Here is a 24,408-nt window from a genome sequence, read left to right on the forward strand (position 1 = left end):
GTTTATTTTTAGTTTTCTTTTTTCTTTTGGGGAAGGGGGACCAGCAGCTCAGTAATTGCTACTTAGTTTAGTTTTTCTATTTTACGTTTTGGTTCATTTAAGGCAAGCCCTGGGTCCCATGACCCATTGCATGGTTAACCTGAGAACTTACCTTCCTTTTTTGTTTTTGGCTGGATGCCTGGGCTCTTATAGTTTCTTATGTTAAAGTCTTTTCGCCTTTTGTAAGAAAATGTTTATTTGGACTGCTTAACTCAAGTCTAGTCTGGAAATACGATATGGGCCTCATTATTAAAGGAGCCAGTTTTGAGGATGTAAGTTTGCATTAAGCCAATACAGTACATGTGTGGATGTAGAGTGCCATTGTCAGTTGTGCAGAACCTTGTATTAAAGTCATGCTCACATTATGAAATTACACAGCACTTGACTTATAAGTTATTAATTTGCATTGAGGATCTAGAAGTGTTTTGTGTTTTCCTGGACAGATGCGATATGTGAGTTTAAACACCTACAAAAATTAAGACCAGAACAGGTTAAGTTCTACAGTTCTACACCTCTCACTTATTTGAAGATATCAAGAATATTACAATGTATCAAATCAACTGGAATTCATTTAAGTATGGCAAATAACGACACACAGCTGATCTTTTGGTGTTTTCGCATGCCTGTGTGTGCGTGTGCGTTCATTAGCATGCCTGCAGCTGTTTGCAGATGGGTGTGTGCATATGTGTCTGCTTGCATTTATCCACAGAAATTCATTTCACATTTGATTTTTTCCTTGAATGCCAGCAAATTAAATTGGTCTCAGTAATCCCATACAGTGTCCCATAACCAGAATTTAATGAAAACAATTTTCCCATTAATTCATGCCCCAGGAGAGATATAATGAGTTTTGTACTATGAAACTACTGATTGTCCCATATCCTGATTCCTGTGTCAAATAAGGACATGGCACTCCACCACATACTGTATAAGGCAATAATATTGCTATTCATGATGAGAAGAGAGAACATTATTATTCCTGATGCTATCAATCTTCTAAACAAGTAAGACTAGAGGTCCTTGTAGATTGACTCCATTACATTACTGTCATCCATCAACAGACAACTGTGTACATCAAGCCTGCAAGACACCAACGTTAAAATCATGGTAGCCCATTTGGAAATGGAACGTTGTTTTGTGTATGGTGACCCTTGTAATGATGGGGATTATGACTAAGTCTACCCCAGGAAAGTGTGTCAGCCAACAAAAGCCAGCGGAAATCTGCACAGAAATCTGCCCTCTAAAATCACTGATTCATGCATACCTTGTTCTTTGGGGTTGACTCTAGGTCCACTATTACAATAGAAAAAAAAAGTTGAATAAGCTGTAACCTTGTTCCACTTCTTCAACTTTATGAGCTAAGAACAGCTTATTGGACCCATAACTTGACTACTTTACTACTTTGCAGGGACTTAACAGATAACAGTTAACTACCGAATTATATGACATGAAGGGTCAAAAATAAACATCTTTGAAATATTGCTGTATATATCTTACTAACAACCAACATAAAAGTTGGACTTTAATGAAGAGCTGATGTTCATATTTTACCATCTCTTACAATTATACACATTAAACTCTCACCATGGTTCTAACGATTCTAGAGGCAAATAAAGGCTTGTATTTAATCTTATGTTTAGTGGATTTTGTGTTTTGAGGGCTCTCCAGCACTGGTTTCTCATATTGTTAAATTACAAGCAATGAAAATTGGGATGTGATTGAACACTGGCCTACAGGCCAAATTAGTCATTAAAATGCACTGCAAACCACTCAGCACTAGTGGATAATACTGAGCGGTTTATATGAAATTAATTTCTATTATTTATTTATTTATTGAAACATTGTGTATTTTATTAGCGAGGACAGCAAGCCCTAAATTTTGAAATCAGAATGCGACTGCATTCTTATTATGTTCTGATTTTTGATTAGTCATTTCTTCATTTGGCTTGGTGACAGTTCCACACCAAATCCATGTCATGTCTAAAACAGAGACAAATTTAAATATATATATATACATTTATGTTATACACTTTTATTTTATTGTGATGTATAATGGGGAACATTTAATTTAACATTTAATTACTATACTCTGGGTAAGTGAACAAAGATGGTCTTTCTTCCTTTGTAATCCAAATGCATTTTTGAAATAGTATTATAGTAAAGGAGTCCTTACCAACCAAGGCTTCAAAACCAATTACACTACTACCCACTTTTCCACAATTTTACCTCGCACAATGGTAGTCTACAGCGTTGAGTGCAAGTGAAAAACTGCATGTCCAAAACTACTTTGCTGAGTGCATTTAACAAGTCTGATTGCCCACAATCAATCAGTTTACAGGCATTGAGAGTCCGTAATGGAGAAGGAATGATTGATATGGCCTTAGTTTGCTGCCCAGGTTTTCCCATTATCCGCACTGTGGAGAATAGATGTTCCCTGGGAGGGCTCAGGGAAAACACCTTCCTCTCCAGCCGTTTGGCTGCAGTTTGTGTTCATCATGATCCGCACCTTATGTGCAGCTTAATCTTTGTTCAGCGCCATTGTGCAAATTTGACGTTGTAAATACATAAGGTGGGCTGAGATGATGCCCCTCGAAATGGTCAATGAAGAAAGCCTGTTCGGGTAATGGAATCAAACAGCAGGCTCGCCGTATGATGGCTTTGCGGTGTTGATTCTCTTGTCAGAAACCACGTGACACGGAAATGGTTTTCTCTGCTTCCACTCAGATGCTGATGACCAAGATGAGCCTGGATCCACAACTCCCTTGCCCATTCCTACCCCCATCCCCCATCCCTGCCTGTCCCCACTCCCTCTCACCTTCCCTCACCCACCTCCCCTCACCAAGCTCCTGCCCGCCTGCCCATTCCCACTCCCTCTCACCTCAACACCCCCCCCACCATCACCCCTCCCCCCCAACCTCACACCTGATGTAGGAGGAAACAGGTTGCAGCAACCCATTAATCTATCACAACAGAAAAAAATAAATACATTTTTAAAAACTAGAATGCCGTGTGGATACGGAGCCATTGAGGACACACTTTTCCATGAATCCTAAACTCTCTGCACCGTTACGCCAATACATGAACCGCGGCGATTAAGCGGAAAGCCGGCCTTCCGGTCCTTACCGTGAGGGGTCACCGGCGAAGCACGCCGTGGCTCCTCTGGTTCAGCCGGACTTGAACCGAATCCGGAAAACCCAGTCTGGTGTTCTCCCCAGGTCACACTCCATAAACTCGAGTTTGCAGCCTGCTGGGGAAACTGCAGACTGAAAGCAGACGGTTCTAATGCCTCCCAGGGCATTAAATGTTAATGCCCTGAATGAGGAGGTTAATGCGTGCGCCTTAATTTAAAGTTTTCCGAGGCGCAACTCCCAACCCTTCTGCTGACCTTGTAAATAATACGCGGGGTTATGAATTCAAAGTCGATTCGTCCTCAAAAAAAAAAAAGTATAAATAAACGAAAATACTAATCGCCGTGGTGCGATTTTCATTTATATGGAAAAAGGAATGAATTGCAACATGGTAAGACTCTGTCTTCCCCTAAGCATTTGAATAAAAGTGAATCATGGCTCTTATTTAGAACCGGTGGTCCATGAAGTATTGCTGACGTCGGTTTAATTTCATTTCCATGACTTATTCACGTGGATTTTCATGCCCGGCGCATGAATTAACATTTTTATTAATAAAAGTGCTTGAATGTGTGAGTGCGTACCTTGCAGATTGAGGAATCCAACGGTATTGCGTCCCCCTCTTATGCATACATATTTGAGTTATGCTGGGATTGGGCGTTGGTTGTCGAGCTCTGTTCTACAATGGGCCCAGCGTATCCACTGACCGACTACATGCACCAAGGGGGTGATTCAGCCTGCTGCCGGGCTATCAGCTATAATGATTCCTAAATCAGAAAGGCAAATAGGTACTCCTGGAAGCTCGTCTGCTCTGAGGTTGATTGCCGTACCGAATGAACCATTTTATCTGATTTTTCATTTGATTATGCAGCTCAGATATGTACTCTTTGGCTGACAGAATCATAAAATAGCTTAAAGGCATCGCTATAGCTAGCGGTAGCGGTACATTGAATTGGCTCCTACAAATTCAAAGCTCTGCTGTTGTTATGATGATTCAGAGCACTATTGTAACATGAATAATGGAATGTGGAATTATACCGAGGACCTGTACAAATTCAGTATAATAGAATAGTCAGTAGTACCATATCATACAAAATGAATGAACAGAAAAGCATCCATTAAAATGTTACATGGGCAAATATTGTACTTGTTTCTGTTAAAATAATTGTTAATAATATTTATCAATACCCGAGCAAGCATCTTTCCAAATTATAAACTAGTATTATGTATTATTATCTCCCGAATTTGAAATCATCAGTTGCTCTCCCATGCAAGGAGCTTTGCAGCTCAAGTGCACATATCTGATGCACTTGTTCACAAGCCAGTGACAAATTTCCAAAATGGAGGCATTGATTCAGTAAGTTTGCAGGTATATACATTCGGTAATATCAGTTTAATAACAATGAAAAAAAGAAGTGACTTGTGTTTGCCATTTAAAAAATATCACTAAGAATAACCAGTCTTGTATTTATATATATTATACATCTCATAAATACATAAATAAGTGCTGATGATTTCAAACTTATCCATTTTTATAGGAGTACTTTTACCACTTTTTTCCCTATAGAGTTCTGATATATTGGGCTGTGTATAATTCACCCAAGATGTGTCTGCAAATAAGGAACTGACCAAGTTTATACAAACATACACCACGTGTGAGTTACCATAGGGCTGCAGAGATTCACTATTCTAAATGGTGTATAAAATTGTCTTCAGCAACTGGAACAGGATTCAGACATTAGATAGGCAACTTATTATATTTGCATAAGAGAATTTCAATAAAATAACCAAGAGAAAGAAGGAGATGCGCAGGGAGAGGAGTGATAGAGAGAGCGATAGAGGACGAGACAGAAGACCGAGTGAGGAACGGAGAGATAGAGAGGTAGATATACAGGGGTTAGGTCGCTCTGAGCTAAGCACCACTCTTGGGATGGTCTAAATGCTTCCTCATCAGTAAACAGTGAATAATTCATCCTGTTACTGCCGAACGCAGAGATGGTGGAGGGTCCTGGAGAGTTCACTGGTTGGTGAATAATGAAGAAGTGCTCACAGTCGGGATGTCGAGCGACCGCGCCTTTAAAAAATGCAATGTTTGTGACATGTATCCAATTCCCTCCCATTTTGTCTGGGTGAATTCGAGGACAGAGCCGAGAGGCTGGCAGGAGCCAGGCAACATGCCTCTCTCAGCCACTCAAATGGCTTATAAATGACTTTCTCACCAGTAATCACAGGCCGTCCATTCTACTCAGCACAGTTCTGCTTTAGTGAATGAGATGACTCTGCCAGATTTACAGCCAAGACGATGAGGACTGTCTCATGCAACCTGGTATGTTTTTGTGAAATTTTGACCTAGATATAGTATCTGTTCACTATATGACCATTATCTAAGGCAGGGGTTCTCAATCTTACCCACAAAGGACCAGTGTGAGTGCGTGCTTTGGTTTAAACCAAGCAGTAACACCTGATTTTACTAATTAAGGTCCTTAGCTTAAGCTCTAGTTGTTGAATGGTAGTATCATATGTTACTAATTGGTTGGAACAAAAGCCTGCACCCTTTCTGGATAACCTGAGAAGCCCCTGATCTAAGGCATGTCCAAACTCAGACAGCCCCATTTTTAGAAATGGTATAGAAAGCCAACATCGCTTTTTCAAAATGGTAGAGCAGTACAAGTAATTTCACATCAATTGCAATTTTACAGTCTTACAGGAAATTGAATGAAATTAGACAAAAAAAATTGCATAAATTAGAAACGCACCAATTTTTTTTTTTCTGGTTGTTTTCTCCTCCCTTTATGTTGATATGAGACATTATCTGACTGTGCATTTACTGGGGCTACACCACATCTTAACTCATTAGCTAACAGCGAACTGTGAAAAATGAGAGAACATGCTGAGGGAGATAAGGAAAGAAAAGTCACGCAGAGTCACAAATTGATGCCTTCAATCTATGATGACGTCAAAGACATAACAACCCTGAAATATTAAACAGAAATTAAGTCTCCTGTCAGCAGTTTTGGCATAAAACTCAGACAGGAGTTAGTGTCAGTATACCAAGCTTATTGGCTGCCCCATAAATCTACACAAGTGTTGATGCCTGTCCCAAGGCATCACAGACATTCCGACAGTCATTTTGAGCAATATGCAGGATCAAATAGCACTGTTTTGAAAAATCAGCCTTCTTAAATGCGTTCATTTGCTTCTAATTAATAGGTTTTCAAGGCAAATATATAGGCAATTATATTATATATATATATATTATATATATAAGTTACCATTACCAGAGGTGTTATGTCACAGGAATAGAATGTACTTTATGTATGTGGATGAAATGGTATAGAAAAATCAATGAAATCATGCCCTCAAAATGAGTTTGAATAACTTCTTTAACATATACTGTATAAGCCCACATTTTAGAAAGATGATTTGTTGTGCAAACCCTTAAACATATCAACAATTTAGAATTTAAATAATACAAAACCACTCCAAAATACAGAGAGCTATTTTCAATACTTGATTAGCCCTGTTGATGCCGTTTTCACGATTATCATTCAGGTGAGATCTCATGCACCGTTCAATTAATTATATTTATTGGAGCACAGGGAAAATCTGGCAGGATTTCTACAAAGCTGGTGGAGAATGAGATCTGTCCAGAAGAAGAAAAAAAAGAAGCTATTGATAAAAAAACAAATGTCAGTGCCTCCATCCCACTGCACATCTTCCGCCCGCTTCTTCTGAAGCTCTGACCTTGAACCCGTGCCTCTCTCCTGTGCAGGAGCCCGTGCCGACGATCCCTGCCTTGTCCATCCAAACACCGCCCGTCCAAATTTACCGCCCGGCTTTGATTTATCGGGCCCCAGCGAAATCCCGTGCTTGCAGTTGCAACCCTTGACCTTATCCTATAAACTTCAATCAACAAGACATGGACTCATTTTGAAAAAAAAAAAAAAGAAAAAGAAAATGATTTTTTTTCTTTCCAAAAGTGGATGAGCTTGGAAGGTTTACTGTCCCTGCAGTCTAGAGCAGCTGCAGACATCAAACACATGAGATCTGTATCTGTAAAAATGCTCTCGGCCATTCAGAGCTATTCTAGCTTGATCACTCTACCACGTTTGCCTTACATAGCAACCTACAGCCTTCGATTGGATGAGATTCATAGATTTTTTTCCAGAAAATATTCAGATTCACGTTAGAAATATCCCGTCAAAAATGAGAGGATAAACTTGGCTATTATAGCATCATGATGGATTATTATCTTCCATGAACAAAGCATTTTCTTCAGAAGAAATTTTGTCAGTCTGTAGAAAAGCTCATTTGATATGGATTATATTCCAACTATCTGTACATGGCAAGGATATTGAAGATCAATCTTGAGGTTTTCTTTGTTCACCAGGGGCTTATGCTGGTTGCTTCTGACAATATATTTTACGTTTATTTATTTCCCAGTTTAGTGGAAAAGGTACTGTGAGGGGTGTGGTTCAGTTAGAATGATTCCAAGGGACCTGACTGACAGGGGCCCTCAAAAAATATGGTGTGGTTATAGTAATTATGCAGGAATTGGGTGGCCTGGGGTGGTGGGGCCCAATGTACTGTACCGCAATAGTGGCATCAATATGTGATAAATGAGCCTTCATACAATAACAGATAAAGGGAAAAAAAATCTGATAAGAAATATTGCAAAACTATTGCACTTGAGCATATGAATAGTTTTTCAACACATAACAAATGCAGTTTAGTTGGAAGTGCAGTGTTAATGGGCCTCATTCACAAAATTTGAATGAGGCCCATTTTCTTACTTTTGTTCTTAAAAATGTTCCTAAAAATAAGCAATATGGGAGTCATGAGACGTACCCCAGGTGTATGAGATGAGGAATGCTGACTGTTTTGAAATTTTATGCGTAATCCTGTTCATGTGATTAGCATAAGGAAACAGCCATGAACACATACAGAGGAAAAAAAATGATGAATACCGAAATGTTCTTGGAAACGTTCTTACGCACAGTTTATGATCAAATGTGATCGTACACGTTTCATGAATAAAGCCCAATGTGTTCAACATGTGTAGTTTATCATAGAAAAAAAATATTTCAGCAGTTATGTATCGATCAGTCAGTTTGTGAATGCATGAATGAATGTATCAGTCAGTCGGTGAATACATGAATGAATTGCCTTGTCATTAAGAAACTTTTCCTCATAAGCAGACGGCTAAGATTTCTCTGATTGCATTGGCCCAAGAGGGAAAATATCAACGAGAGAGTAACCTGAAGTGGAGTCATCTGCCTCCTGTTGCCATGGCAGCCTAATGAGGGACACAGATGATTAATTTACTCAGGGGGAGAAGCCATTTTGCAGATGCATTACGTCTCGGCCTTTTGTAAGGGGAGGGCCACTTTATTTGATTTCTGCACTTTGTTTTCATTTTTCACTTTTTGAAGAATGCACCTCAATCTGCTTAATGTGCTCGTTGGCCCTGCTTGCTCTGCCCACCAAGGAAGTTCAGTACTGTGTGAAACAACAGTCTGATCTTTGAGCCAAATGTTGCAAAAAAGATACGAAATATCACATATAATTCCCAGGCGTGTCGACGAATTGTTGTTCGAGAATCTTTACTGACCTCTCTCTAATAACCATACAGATGGCTAAGTTAGGGTTTTGGCTTATTTACTCTAATTCTAATTTAAAATATAATATAATTTAAAATTCTATTTTAAAATTGACTATATAAAAAAGGCACACCATAATTACTCAGTATAATGTGCCTGTTCAAACATTGTAAATACCTTTTTTTGAGCCTTCTGTATTTTCAGGTCTAGGAGTTTCTGGTTTATAAAACAAATGGTCCAGTAATGAGCTTGTGATTGTACTAGCAATTTCCTGTCATTGACCACCTCTCTTCATGAATATTTACAATGTCCTGTGAACTTCAACAATGGCAAAACTGTTTTATTTTTCAATATCATGCAGACAGATAAAATATTAGTGAGGAAAATAAGCCACATTTTTATGTTTGGAACAGAGAACATCAACTGTTTGTGCCTCAGGCAAGTTCCACAGTGAGCCGGATCTTGAAGTAAACATGGTGATAACACAAACAGCCTATGACCAGCCAGTTCTGTGCTCCTGGCAATGTTGTAGATCCATGACAAATGGTTATTTTGTGAGAGCAATACAAAATGAATGTGCATTTCAAGTAAGTATATCTTAGCAAGTAACTATGACTTTTTGTTTTTTGGGAAAAAAGTTGGTGGTTGGGCTGATGGTTCAAACGCCCCCCCCCCCCCCCCCCCCCCCCACATCTGCAGTTTAACGCATGAGGTTTAATACACTCCAACTCTGAGCTCCAAGTTGTGCCCTGCGAGCAAAAAGAGCACCAAGCTATGCACAGCTGAAACGATTCACTTCAAGAAGATCCATGGAGCTGTCACAGAGCTACCGTGAAATTCAAACAGGCCGGAAATTCAAAATGGAGACTGACCGTGTTCACCCGTCCAACCTCAGCTAATGACCTGCCTCTCCTCCCAGCCATTCGGCTAGTATTTACAGCTCGTCCTGTTCTGTGGCGAAAGGTCCATCCTGATGAATGACTTTTGAGTCCTTAAGCCAATGCTGTGGTGACACGGTCACTCTGAAGATCAATACCTTCGGCTGGACAATTATTCCGGGGTTTTCTGAGGTGTGCTTCTGTACAGCTGCCTGAGGAACTTAGATACGACGACTTGGAAGAACACCTGTTGTTGATTCAGACAAAAATAATAATATGGCAAGAAAAAGTAGCAGCCTATTGTTTTTCAGCAATAAATGACAACATATCTGATTCATGTATCCATCATCTTGTGTTGGCAACATGCATTTTTGGTGCTGAATAGAGAAGCGTGTATGCTTTTCCAAATGGAAAACCTATTATTGTATTCGGAATACCCAGACACGTCACATAAAACACATTAGTGTCACATTAATGTGGTATATGTTAAATATTATTTTCCAAAGCAATCAAAAACAGTTTGTGCGAGCTATAATGAAATACCACTGTATCCCCCTCAAGCCAGCAACATCACTGTTTTCTACTTTCAGATTATGGCCAACACAAACAAAATCCTACAAGCATTACTCTTAATAGACAGACTGAGGAGGTAAATGTGATTGATGCATTCTCCCTCTTAATCCACTTTTATTTTCAGAATATAGCTAAATCTGTCTTTTTAATCAAAAAACTATTAAAAGAAGTATAAGTGTAATGTTATTACAGTTATCTATTCAGTTACATAAATTAGGCAGTGTTAATTTGTAAATGAATTACTTTGTACAGCTCTGCAGGTGCCACATTACAGAGATAATCCAGGAAATTAAATAAGAGAATATGAATTAACATTCATATGCAAACATGTTCCGTAATGAATAAAACAGCCCTAGGTAATTAGTTTTCGGGTCGTCATGGCAGTATATGATGATGAATTGAGGAAAAACAATGAGCTCATTGCCTCATGAATATTATCATTTAATACACATCTTTTAGAAATTGATTTATTTATTGTTGTGCATTATACAATACAGTTTTGTACAGAGGAAATTGAATTGGAATGTCTCTCCTGATTTGATGTCCTTCAGCCTAATTATTTTATTGCTTATCAGCTTGCACTCGAAAATACAAAATTATTTTACTGCAATGCATTGCAGTGGTTTCTTTAGAGTGCGTGGTTTTAAGGTGCAGTGCACCTGTACATAATCAGTAGAATGGCCCAGCCACAGCCTTAGTGCCTACAATCATTTTATGAAGCCATGTAAATGATTTTAAAATGTGTATACAAATGGAAAGACATTATAGTCGATTCAATGTGAAACCAAAGAAATAACCAATTTTTGTAAGCATGAATATGCATATTGTGCCTATACAATTCTTTAGCCTGTAGAAATGTTATCCGTATTCAGCCTGTGGCGAAACTATAACTGCTTTAGAGTATGAGATGCATCTGACAAATTAATTATAGTCTCCAACCCCTCTAGTGCTCAATGAGTGAGAAAGACAAAGAAGAAAAACATACAAGAGGGGAAAAAAAGATACAGTGACAAATGAGGACAATTGCAAGGTTTTAGAAGTGAATTCATTACATTAAACCTCTATTAATCTTCCATCTAGCTTGTCTATGTTTCTGCTCAGACATCTTCAGACAGTGTCTGCTTTAAACCTGATTAAGTGTCGTAGTGTTTCCATATATGGCTAAACTAGATTAAGTATCGATTACAAAATGAACATATTTAACCACTGGAAAAATTACATCTAGCTTTGAAATAATTGCCTCTTTTAAAATTAAACCTTTAAAAAAAATAAAAATCTTTAGACATCATGGAATGATAATGTTTTGTTGTCTTTTCTTAAATTAAATTATTTATACAAAATCTTATCATTTGTATTTATTTTTCCAAAGGGGTATGCTTCATAACCTTGAAAGATGAAGATTGAAATAGTTTTAAATAAAAAGCTACTGTATGTAAACAAGGTTCAATATGTACACTGAAGCAGGGATTAATCAATGTGCTTACCACAGTACTTATTAAATTTGTAGTCAAGAAGGCTTTTTGGCTCATTTACAAAGTCTGGATATAAAATGCATGGTAGAAATTATTGCCTGGTCTAGTAAACAGCCTAATCTAAAACAATTTAAATACTTTATGGTACATGTAGATGTCATTTATATTGCCATGCCCCGCCTTGGATTTGAACTGGCATCACTCAGCAGCAACTCCCCCAGTAGGGCATTACACTGCCACCAGCACATACTTTGCAACATTGCTTTCACAGACTGATTTCTAGTCCGGCTTTTTGTCTTTATGTCCAGAAAATAGTTATCCAGAACAAATGTGTAACATATTCATTCAGGCCAGTACCAACTTAGCTGGATTCACTTCAGACAATAATATGATTTCCTGGCCCCCGAATTTACCACAGGGGAAGAAGCTCATACTCAGAATCCAGTGGGCTTAAAATCACTAGAAAATTCCCAGATTGTAAATAAATAGCACCGGTACCATTCTCCAGGTTACAGTGTACTAATGCCAAAATGACCTGCAATCCATTACTTTTGATAAACCAGTGGAGATATTTAATACTTGGATCTACACAACAGAGTTTAGTTGATGTGGGGTACTTAAATTACTCAGGACTTAAATTTACTAACAAGCCGTAAATATTGCAGTTCAGTGTGAATGGTCACTCAGAAAAACGTTCAGGCAAACGGTTATGAGTATTGCTACTGAGAGAGAGAGCCAGTTCCAATTTAATGTGTGCACATTATGATTTCTCAGTATCTCCCCCCAATGCCCTACTAACCTGGCAGAGCTCCAGGCTGGAGTCCCTTTATTGTTGTGTGACAGGTGGGTCCGCACAGCCCTGGGGTAAGTAAATACAGTTTGTATTATTGATTAATATTGTATTTACCTAGAGGGACATACTGTATGTCCATTTATCCGGCCATTCTGTTGAAGGCAAAGCAAAAATATTACGGTTGTTTACGCTTCTTCTTGGAATCTATACGCTGTCTGCAGGATAGATTCTGGCTGTGCTAGCATGCATGCTGTGAACTATGGCTGATCCAAGTCTCTCCTACCCCCCTTGTGCATTGCATAGTACTTTGTGCAAAATGCATTAGAATGAAATCCAGTACAACTTGACAAAAAAGACGATCACATTGTGTGAGGTTTCGATCCTTGCAAATCTTTTTTTGTCAGTTTGGACATGTCATAAATCCACCAATATTTTTGGGGCAGATCCTATTGACACATGTACAAAATATTAGGCATTTTATTTATTATTTTTTTAAATCAATTATTTTATATGTACAGAATTTAACATATTTCACAATGGTGATGCAGAAAACACACACATCATTTACTGAGAAAACACATAAAAATGGACAAGAAAATGGCAAAGCCACACAGAAACATTTTTAGATCTGTACCTCTCGGTACAAAATGTTCTATAGTTTCAACAGGCTGGCATACAGAAGTACAATACAATGCTGCTGTGAGTGACTTGTCTATCTTTTTAATTAAGACAGGTGTCAGTGGGGAAATTGGAGTGATTGTTGCGGCAGATGATTTAAGTCGCTCACGCAGGTACGGTGGCTGGCGACGCACCAGAAAGGTCATTGTGCCATAAAGAAATATTATCTTTCCACCGTGACAGCTGTGCTCTTTACCCTCAATTTCATGAGAATGTAATATTCCCATTATGTCCTAATCTACTCCACAACCACTACTTTCCCCCAAGAAAAGTGTGTGTCTGGGAGCAATGAAATGAAATGTGACAGGAACCGACGCCCAGCACGTAACCGGCTGTACCGAGACCTCAGCTTCTTGCACTTTAACCCTGAGAGAGACTTCTAAATTGTTTCAAGTGCAAGAGTGCTGGTGTAGACTTCAAGATAGACTCACAGCGCTGCGCTGGGTTCGGTAAAATCAATGAATTGTATAACAAATACGTAAAACTTCAAAAGGGAAAATAGTTGAGCCCTGTGTTTTGCCTGGGAAAGAAGCTCGGATGTACCTGACACACAAGCGCAAAGCAAAACAAAAACCCTGAGGAAACAATCACGCAAAGCTGTTATGTCTGTTGGCTCTAGGAACAGTCTAGAATGTTCCGGGGATTCCAACCACCCGATTCTTTAATCCGCGCTGCTTTCTCTGGCTGTTGTGAGAGCGCTGGTTGAAAACACAGTGCAGATCAGTCCGTGCTTGCGGTTCACACACTGCCCCGAAAGCACGGATTGAAGCGAACGCACATGAACGAAGGGAAGACGAACGTACACAGCCACGACCATTCGTGGCGGAAGAGGCCAGCGCGCTTGTCACATACCAAACGAATAAGAGAATCACTTGAGGATTTGTTTTGCATACCAGCACATAACTTTAAAAAAAAAAAAAATTACTTTCAAATCAGAAAATTCTGGCAGACTATCACCTTGGACCTGTTGTGAAGTAATTCATGGTTATGTGGAATTCTGGTTTACTTTGACTTCGATACGAGCCATTGTTATTACCTTTACAATCCGTGGTTTTTCTTAGAAACATAATTAGTCTATTTGCAATTCTGCACATGGACAAACAAAAAAGAGGTAGTTTTAGAGCTAGCCTGACTGGTACCCAAGGGTCTAATTGAGCAGAACAAACCAGTGTTCATTGGCAAACAATTCAGCTTTTGTTTCTAGCCACCAGAGTACAGGTGAAAGGCTGGACTGGAATCTCTCTTGTCTGTCTGGCTGTAATGGTTCTTATAACTTCATGCCTGCTTGGTGTTCCGATAATAACCATAGTCATTTCCTGAATTATTCATAAATTCTACTCCCAAATGACATCGTTCAATGTTATTGGTGTGTGTGACGAATCAGAATTGCAAAACGATTCGACTAGGCTGACACAAGTTGAAAATAGTGAACTTTGTTGTAATTTATTGCATTTCATTCGCACTTGTGGGCATTTTTATGTTTCCCTCAATATATCACACGACAGCTGTGTTCGGATCTGCATCAAGATAAATAAGAATGGCCAGTCTCGCTGTCCAACCTGTGCAGCAGACAATGTGATAACGAGGGAACACAAAGACCAAGCGGTGAGATTTGATGGTTTCCATAAATCAAGCCTTCAGGTATACGAGGCATTTTACCACGTCAACGGAGAAAGCCCAGGCAGGCTATCGTGCTAGCTCTGCTGCAAGCTTTCCAAGTTCTAAGTTTTGGTGCCTGGAACTAGCTTTCTGGTGTCCACCTCTCCAGCCAAACCCGCTCTTCTTACTGTACATCGAGCGAAAAAGGACTAGTGGTTTTTGGCTCGCAAAAGACGACATGATGGCAGGGAAATCAGTGCTATTGACACGCGAGTCTGAATGGAGGGGTGGGGTAAGTAGCCGTGTGGCTCGTCGTACCGGACCCCCCTCCACCAGCCTGCTGTTTTTCGGGAGGACCTCTCATTTCAATCACCTGACTCCAAAGCACAGCACGACCCTACGGTGTGTGATTTCCTCCCACAGGCCATTTGCCGTCCAATGAGGCGAGGGGACGGTGGGAAACGGGGCCAATGTAAAGAAGACGGGGGCAGTAAATGGGCCAGGCAGAATGCGAGAGCCATCTCTCAGGCATCCGCGGACGCCTAAAGTGACCGTAAATCGCGTCGGTCCCGTCGGGCGCTTGCATCACGAACGCCCAGGTGCAGCGCCCGAGGACGCTGGCTCCGATAGGCTGACACCAGACGCAGTCATCCGAGATAGGGTTTCAAAAACAGGCAGGATGAAAAAGCCTGTCAGCACCCTGTCCGAAACGCCAAAAAAAAACGCCCTCTGGCAGGCAGGAGAGAACGCTGACAGGTCCTGCAAACAACAAGATGAGTTTCAGGAAACGTGCGATTGCACTTGGCTTTGAAACTTTTCTTTTCTACTTTCAAAACATCTGATTTCAGCCCGTAGCAACCTAGGCACCATTTAAACTCGAGCGTGTATGGTTTCAAAGTAGGGCTACTGTGTACAATAGCTGTGAGGGTACATCATTGGAATTGTACCATCGTATCACGACTCCTATAGTGGGTGTTGCATTATATAACTTGTTATTTGACAGTCACTGCATGCAGGCCTTAGGATATTTTGTAAAATTAAACCCAATAACATCCAAGAACTTTTTGACTTCAGACATATGGTAATTAATAACAAAACAAGAAAAACATATCCATCATTTTGTATTGAATGCCTTTCTGGCATTTTTCCTACCCTCAAGAATTCTGCATGGAAGCAATTACTGTGTGTGGATTCAAAGAATTACCCAACATGCTATTTTTCAATCTGAAGTCCTATATGCAACTGCCACAGCATCAATACTTGTTGAGTAAGTATTGCCAACCTAACCCTAAGAGAATATACTTTTTTGTCATTACTTTTATAAACAGTGCAGTAAACTTGGGAAAAAGAAAATTACAATAAATTGTTCATTTTTAAGATTTATACAGCTGGGCATTTTGTGGCCAAAACATATTCGATTACATTAATCACAATTTATTCTCTGTTGATTTAAGATCAGACAATTAAATCTTTTTTTTCCATATATAATATTAATAAAAGATTTTTCTAAATTCAGTTTTCATTTAAAATTCAAGCATTGACGAATTTAAAACACCATTGTAATCCCGAGCACTCACATTCCTCTGTGGTTCCATTTAAATGCCTCTAGATTATACACATAGACTGAATTAAAAGGACTGAAATGTAAACAAAGGTGGGGGCTATAATAGGGAGCCTCAATAAGACGAACGGTTTAGTAAATATTTGGCTAACGGTAACACTTCCAAGACCTTCTTTTTCATGAAGCCGGAGCCAAAGAGTGGCAATTTGTTCTCTGACAAGTATATCCCTGACAAATAAACTCGGGCTAAAAGACGCAATTAACCGGCCGAGAGCGGGTCTGAGGCTGACATGACGAATCCCGCCAGCCGCGGCGCCGCCAGCTATTACGCGCACCTGACGGCCTGCAGCGACGGCCCCCGCAGCACGCGGGGGGGGTAACGGTGGCTTCATTGCCCGTTTGCAATGCTCCCGGCCCGGGGATGAAGGAGCAGGGGAGTGGGGAAAGAGTTGGGTTCTGGAAGGCAGGCCCATGAGGAGGGGCTGCACTCCCGCTGCTGGGGGAGCGGCGTCTAGCCCAGGCTCGAGGAGAGGGCTTCTGGCTGGCCGCTGCCGTTTAGGGGCTGATTTATGAGCTGCTGAAGGTCCTTCTATGGCTCCGCTGGCTCTGCTCTACATCATGTGACCTGGAAAAGAAAAAAAAAAGAAAAGATCCGGAGTGTTCCAATACGTGTTGACGCCTTTTTGGAAAACATCCCTCCTTGAGGAACAGTACCTCACGGCTTCCATCAAGTTTCTGTTGCCAATCTCATGGTTGTCAGGGTGTATATTCAATCGCAGATCATTGTTTGCCAGCTGATTGTTAAACACTAATTGTGAAAATAGTGTAAGATGGTGTCAAATCAATCCATGCAAAGGTGTAGCAGGATAGAATTTATTGACATTTACTATTTTTTTATGTAGTGCTTATGGAGGTGCTATTCACTGTTTATGAAGGAGCTACATAGCTCTTATGAAGAGGGATTCGTTGCAATGATGTGCATTTGTCAAAAGGGACGTGACAAAATTATCTTGAATCCTCAGTAGATGTGCGTGTTAGAGCCTGGTGAAGACACCAGCATGATCACACACAGAATAAAACCTGAATTCACAGACTGCAGCATCAGCTGAAAGATGGAGCCCTACTTATCCTCCGGCTTGCTTCTGGCAGCGTTTAGTAGGGTCTGTTGATGTGCACAGCATGGTTCAGGCAGGAAGTGCTTCATGAAGAGAAGGATTTTAGTGCCTCAAGTAGCAGACATATTAAGGTAAGAAACTAAATGTTAAAATGAGCTGGGGGGGGGGGGGGGGGGGCGGGAGGGCAAGTTCAGATGACACTAGTAGCTCCAAATGATGCTAATAAAGCAACTTTAATAACTGAATCTGAAACCCAGAAGATGTTAGATATCAAACCCTTTTTATCATGCGTAACAAGTCCCATAAACAGAGGAAGTACGAGTAGACTCAACAATAAAGCTCCATTAGCAGAACACAGGCCGAGCCGGAGTCTGGAGGAGCAGGCTAACGCTCGGTCACCACTTACAGACACCACTGAACGTGATATGATGCAGCAGCCGCGTGTCTCACAAAGAGGCTGTTTCTGCACGTACAGAGCCGCAAGTTTATGTCCCTCAGTACATAAAACTGCCCTTCCTGCTACGGCATATTCTTCCGTGACAGATAACTGGCCGCTAAACAGACCCCAGTTATGGTTTACAATAAACGTCACGATAATATGCTGTCCTCATTTCATTCGGACATAAACATGTCACATTACCTTTCCGCGATCCCTTTTCAAAGGTCAAACGTTTCATGGGCGAAAACAAACAGATTCTTGACTGCAGGTCCTAGCACGTAACCATTACATTAACACATAAAAGGACAGGAAAAAAAAAGTATCCTGAGTGTTTTTAGGGGCTATTTATTTATTTATTTATTTACTTACTTATTTATTGCACTGGACTAATATCGGTGCACCTTCCTGAATGCAGACTTACTCCATTAACTAGCATGCTGCGAAAATCTGCAGTTGAGGCCTTGGTCGCTGTCTTTTCCCTGCGGATCCGCGAAAATGGAGGCAGCTCGGTCAGGAAGCACTTTGTCAGACGGCCCTACCACGAGCATCTAAATTAGAGCTGTCACACATATCACGGCTAAACGAGAATATTATCAATTCCGGGCAGCCGGAAGGGGGGGAAGGGTCACTTACCCTTGACGAGCGAGAAGGAACCTTGGCTCACGTGTTGCACGGCTACTCCGAGCGCTAGCGGTGGGCCGGCTGATAATGAAAGTAATTTATACAGTTCAGGCGGGGCTGCTGTGTGCTCATCTCTTTTATTGACGTGGGATGTACAAAGGCATAGAGGGCTGCGCTGCATTAGCGGGGACTGATTCCTTTAAAGATACTCGATTGCTTCTGGACATTGTTTACAAATGCAGACGGTTTTGAAAATTGCTCGCTGCTCTTGTCGGCGGATCCAATTAGATGAGCAGTTTAATGAGTTGTCATGTGCGAGGGAATGGCAAAGAGGATTATGGGTGTATCCTGTATTCCAGGGGCGTATGAGAAAGTGATTGTACGGTAACGGTCCTCGTACGAAAGCACTTCTTAAATGTTCTTGAAAAGAGCACAGGTTTCAGTTCTGTCAGATTGTCATTAAAAGATGAATAAAAGATGCCTATTTGACTAAATGAAATGTGCCTACTTGACAACAGAGGAATTTGGTCTGTTTCAAGCAGTTTTATTAAATGTTGTTTGAGAATGGTTTTGTGCTTGACAAGAAGTCGACAAGATCTCAACATGACTTAGCTCTCATATGTTTGATTTCACAGAATGTAAAAACAGTTTGCTTGTTACCTTACAATTCTCGTTTTCTGACATTGTAGAGCGTTTGAAGTATCCTGAATGTCTGCGACAGAAACTTGAAGTCAGAGCGGATGACATCTTGATTTGCACAGCATCTTGCCAAGCAGATTTCTCTAATTTAGCAAAATTGCTCGAATCCATAGTGTCATTTTTTGAGTCAAACTGGGAATATATTTTCTAATGAATGATAATTAAATTTGTCTGTGTTTGCCGACAGCACATGGTGAAGATTAGTAACAGGAGGTCCCTGTCTTTTTAAAGTTATTTCCCTTGGACAGACACGATCATTCTCACCTCACAGATTCCCACATGACTGAATCTAAACCACGCACAGAATAAAAACAAAGTGAAAATCCTGAAACCATCCTGAGTCATACAAAAACTCCCACACGTGTTAGTTTAATTTTTAGCCTTTACATGTAATATACTGGAGACTAGCCATGGAAATAACTTCTAATATTGTTTATGTAGGGGATCGACTGAATGGAAGAAGAAAATTACTGTCAGCACTGCCTTCGCTGAATTTTGTGTCTCTGAATTTCTTGCATTTCCATGTTTGCACCAATCATTAAACATCTCATTGCTTTTCCTGAATAATTTAAATTCATTATTTAATCATGCACATTTGCTAGTCTGTTCACCAGATTAATATTAGCAATAGTGCCAGACCAGGATAACAACATTTTCAAAACAGCAAATAAATATGCAGCTTTTTAACAACTAAGTAATACAGTACTTTGACAAGACTGATTTTGATTTAACTACCATTGCTGCTGGATGAGTTTATCTTGAAACAGGACACCATGGATTAAAAACGATCAGTTTAAAAACTAAAAGGAGTTCGAGTCTCCTGGCTTAAATGCTAACACATGCTAACATTGAAGGGAGTATATTTACTGTAAGGGGTTTCTCCAGCAAATAAACATCAGGCGACTGCAGCGGGTGAGCAACACGCATACACAATATCAGTATTCAAAACAGTCTCTGAAGCCAGTTAAGTGGGTAGAAATATTTGGACCGCACAAAACTTTTCCCCCACTTTTCTTTCAAACTCTCGTGCCAAAAGAGCTCCGTTTATGTGTGGTCTGACACACGTCAAAGTGTTTCGAAACATCCAGTGTGTTCACTGGCACAGATAGCCTTCAGCATACATATGCCACCCTGCATCAGCAGAGAGAGTGACAGGGCTGTAAATATGCGGACCACACGCTAATGCATTCTCCGTGTGTTTTCTACAGGATGCCTCCCCACCTTCCAGGCTCATTAGTTTGGCAACGTCACCATCGCCATCCTCTTCTGGCACTAATTGCAATTTCTAAGCACCCCCAATGGGTCTTCACTGTAATGGACTTCATTATTAATGTGTCAAGCGTGCCACCCACCTCCATGTTCCACGGGAAAGATGGATGTCGGTGCGAGCGGGCCTGTTGTGTCATGGGGGGGGGGGGGGGGGGGGGGGGATTCTTGTACGCTGCTGAGGTGGGTGTGGCAGGGATGCGCCGGTCAGGAGCCAATAACAAGGAAGAACGCGCTAATGCTTGAGATGACAGCGGCTGTGCGTCAGCCGATTTGAAACCGTATGATGAGGTGCTCACAGTTTATTGCTACCCCAAAACATACATCACATCAAATGCCGCACGTCAATATGACACGTCCATCAGCTATCCCCTATGTCCCTATGACGTCTGGCAGCATAACCTGAAATTGATGAATGAGTCTTTCTTGTCTCAGGTTTGGGTGGGGGGGAGTGGGCAGTGTTGCTTTGATGTATACTATAGGTAATTACTGACTGGTGTGTCTTACAATGTGACATTGGAAAGCCACTGAACCAATGTGGTGTTGCATGTCCAAAAGAAAGAAAAAGAAACGTTTCCTTATTAGAAGTTGTCAGATACCTGCAAGCCTATGAACAAAATTCTTCTGTGAGATACAAAGGATGCTGTTTTTCACCCTAACCCTAACCCTAACCCCTTTGTTTGGGGGAGCTGGGGTCACAGAAACATTGCCTCGGGCCTGAAACAGATTTGGCTCACGCCACACCTCTCTAGACATAATGTGGGGTAAGGCAGGGCTCCTCAAATCATGGAAAGCATGTGAATGAGTTCATTTGATTTGAGGTGTTTCAGAGGCACTGCTGATGTTGAACATTTTGACGCCTCCAAAATGTTGAAAATGGCACTGCTGTCGTTGCAAAGAATGTTATTTTTTAACATAACTTATAATAGAATAATATATATTTATATATGGCGCTTGTTCTTGGACTTGGAATTTTGGATTAGGCTGCTCACAATTAGCCATCTGTGTCAAATATATTCCTGGGAAAGGATTATTTATTAATTAATTTTTTTTTTTTTTTTTTAAGATTCCCTTTTTTAGTTCACCAGTTTTTCACTGTTATAATATTATGGCTTTTGTGCTTGTTTTAATGTTTAAGAGAACATAGTCAAGGTAATAGAATACGAAATGTTGAGTTTACAGCAGAAATGTGATTTATGGGGGATTTGCATCGGAAATTAAGCAAAAATATGATCGTTATTAAGGGGTAATGATGCCGTTTTCTCACACCTCCTTGAGAGAAGTGTATTTCACAGCAGTGAAGCTTGTTGCTCTTCCCTTGTGGATTTCCTCGGAGCAAGCCTTAATTAGGTTCATAAACACAATGAAGTGTATGTTGTGCTGCTGGGGTCTCTGGATGCTGTGCTGAAAGCACAGTTCTCTCACGTAGCACAGCGCTGCTGCCCTCTACACATTGCACAGTTCTCATCTCTCAAGAAAAAAAAAAAATTAAATCACGTTCTGTCTCTTACTGGATCAGGCCAAGTTTCAGCTGAAGAGCCAGTCTACGTGAGATACTGAATCTGACTATTCTGGCCTATTCACTGGCACACACAAACAAACACACATTTTAAATGCTGCCACACACACACTTGTACATAATCCTACTCCTACACACACACACACACACAAACACTCATACACACATACCCAATTGCACAATAACACATTAAAAAAAAATAAACACACTTATGAAGACACTTATAGACATACACACTCTTTCATAGATTCACAAACACACTCAAGAGTCTTGTGCTTTCCTACATGTGGCCAGTTTGCAAAGAAGAGATGGGCTTATTGAAGAACAGCTATGATTTTTTTCAGCATGCTGTTTTATATAATAAAAGCACTTAGCTCGCAGTAAAACCAATGGCAGATTTGGTCTTTTTTCGAAGCATTAATGCACTCAGATGACACCTTTTCTTTTGTAATCCATGATTAATTTATTGACTCTGTACTTGCAGTACTTAACAGTGTGGGAGTTAAAGAGATGCAAATGACAAGAAGATAGTGTTGGACAATCTCATGTTTTAGTAAAGATGGTAAAGAAATATCAAGCATGCAACAGGCACATATCCATCCAACTGCACGTGTCCTCAGAAGATTTTAAACAACAAACATGCAGAAATACAGAATGCTAATCAAACTTTCCTGAATCACACCAAATTACTACAGTGCTTAAGAGAAATTCACACAATGGCACAATGCATCTCTTATTAATATGACTTTAAAAAATAAAATATATATATATATATATTCAAAGCATACACATCCTGCTGGCCAGCAAAATATTACTACTTGAGGTGAGAAGAGAATGAGCCATTGCAAAGGTTCACTCCAGGAGGCAGTGCATCGTTTTATAACGCGAGGCCAGACTGCACTCCCGCGTCATTCCAGAGAAATCACTTCTTTAGGGCCAGACAGCTGCTGTGACACAAATAAAGCCATGGAGTCAGAGTTATATTTCATCAGCGCGGCCTCTCCCCCGTCTCCTCTCGATCCGTCGCGCATGGAGTCATTATCTGGTCGTCAGGAGAGTGGCGAGCGTCTTCCTGCGGGGGCCTTGCCTGGCTGTGACATCTCTCACCCTCGCTCCCCCCGCTGCCACTCTCCCCGGCCTGGCTGAGCTCATTTGCCAGGCTGTCACTCTTCCACAGGTGCTCGGAAAAATATCCAGGGCTGGGGGGTGGCATGAAAATGGCACAACCTGTCCGTCCTCTAATTAGGCTAACTTCTCAACTTTTTTTTTTTTTCCGCTTCCAGACCTTTCGGGCGGGGCCAGCAATGGCGGAGCGCGCAGTCTCTGTCTGAAACCGAAGACATGCCACGCCACACCGCGACAGGGGCCCGTTATTTTCGGAAAGGACCCCTTCGGCAGAAGGGACAAGAGACAGGCTGTTGCATCTAGGTGAAGGGAAGTGCTTCAGACTGTGGCGGCTGTCTCAGCTTGGTGGTTACACAGAACAGCCCAATGGCGACAGCGACTTCGGCCCGGAGTTTAGGTCACTGACAGCAGGTGATGGTTAGCACATGTTCAGAACAAAGAGCATTACACTTTGTTGAAAAATTGAAGGATGTCTTAATTTTTGTTTTATAGATTGTGGTTGATGTACTCTGAATTGGTTGATAAGTCAAATATCATTCTCAAGAATGATAGCCACTAAACCCGTATCCCCTCTGCGTTTCTGAATCTGTCTACATGAACTTGGAACATTTTAATATCGAGATTATATTAGAACCAATGGCATTTATTTCATCAGCCCCCTTTAACTTCAAAATCCAATGTTTTGTTCTCTACTTACGAAGCTTAACTAAGTGGTTCTGTAATTATTTTAGATTTCTTATCTACGCTTAACAAAAGCCCCGTTGAACACTGCAAATTAGTGTCATTGCATTCATAGAGTCATTAACATTTAAACAGCCATGAAGTGTTTCTTTACAAGTAGGACATGTGACAATGTGTGGTAATGTTCCCAAGAGGGACCGGCCCTTGACAGGTTAGACATTAGATAATTACTACAAAGCTTTGATGAAAGTGTAGGCATTAAAGAAATGAAACCTCCTGCCTTTTGGCAAGAATCTAGTTCCTCAGAAAACTCAGACGGTATATCAGTCAGTGGACATTTCTCTGTATAATCATTTTCTAAGGGGGTTTTGCACATGTCTGTCTGTGCAGCAATGGCATGCATAAAAGACTAATCAGCATGATGTCAAATTACCAGAGAAGGTGAAGAAGGGAATATAATGTAATGATTTTATAAGCTCTGTTGCGCTCATTTAGCAATATTGCATACATCAAATTAACCGTAGTTTGAAACCACAGCCTTTGTATCATAGAGGCTTACAATGGGAATAAGAACAATGGGGTCGTAAGGCAGAGGAAATTCTGATCTGCTCCGACCCCCCACCCC

The 24,408-nt window shown here is 40.7% G+C and overlaps 1 long non-coding RNA gene across 1 annotated transcript; it reads left to right on the forward strand.

The window, feature by feature from the left end:
* Nucleotides 1-17,521: 17,521 nt before the first annotated feature.
* On the forward strand, nucleotides 17,522-23,678 carry LOC118237465. The gene is made up of 2 exons (XR_004767178.1): nucleotides 17,522-17,564; nucleotides 23,261-23,678. It is a non-coding gene; the product is annotated as an uncharacterized LOC118237465 (long non-coding RNA).
* The last annotated feature ends 730 nt before the right edge of the window (nucleotides 23,679-24,408 follow it).

The sequence above is a fragment of the Anguilla anguilla genome, chromosome 10 (assembly GCF_013347855.1).
Source record: "Anguilla anguilla isolate fAngAng1 chromosome 10, fAngAng1.pri, whole genome shotgun sequence".
In the NCBI taxonomy this organism is placed as follows: Eukaryota; Metazoa; Chordata; class Actinopteri; order Anguilliformes; family Anguillidae; genus Anguilla; species Anguilla anguilla.